Source organism: Varanus komodoensis, unplaced genomic scaffold (assembly GCF_004798865.1).
Source record: "Varanus komodoensis strain SLA01 unplaced genomic scaffold, ASM479886v1 scaffold2484, whole genome shotgun sequence".
In the NCBI taxonomy this organism is placed as follows: domain Eukaryota; kingdom Metazoa; phylum Chordata; class Lepidosauria; order Squamata; family Varanidae; genus Varanus; species Varanus komodoensis.
In genome coordinates this window covers 10,695-11,151 of record NW_025335659.1, presented here as the reverse complement: position 1 = coordinate 11,151, position 457 = coordinate 10,695, and positions in this window count along the sequence as shown.

The window sequence follows — 457 nt, the reverse complement described above, 5'->3', positions numbered from 1 at the left end:
CCCATTCCAAGCCCAATGCAAGCAGCAAAAGCTTGCCTGGACACCTTGGTTTTTCAACCCTAACCCTGGCATGGTGAAAATCCCTAACCCTAATATAGGGCCATTGTTCCATTGAAAACAATGCGATTTTTAAAAAACCCTCCCAGAGTTGCTTTATTTGCACAGCTCAAACTCTCTTCCCATTCCAAGCCCAATGCAACCATCAAAATCGTTCCTGGACACCTAATTTTTCCAACCCTAAGCCTAGCTTGGGGAAAATCCCTGACCCTAATATAGGGCGATTGTTCCATTGAGAACAATGTGATTTTTTAACCCCCCCCCCCCAGATTTGGTTTTTTTGCACAGCTCAAAATTTCTTCCCATTCCAAGCCCAATGCAAGCAGCAAAAGCTTGCCTGGACACCTTGGTTTTTCAACCCTAACCCTGGCCCGGTGAAAATTGCTAACCCTATTATAGG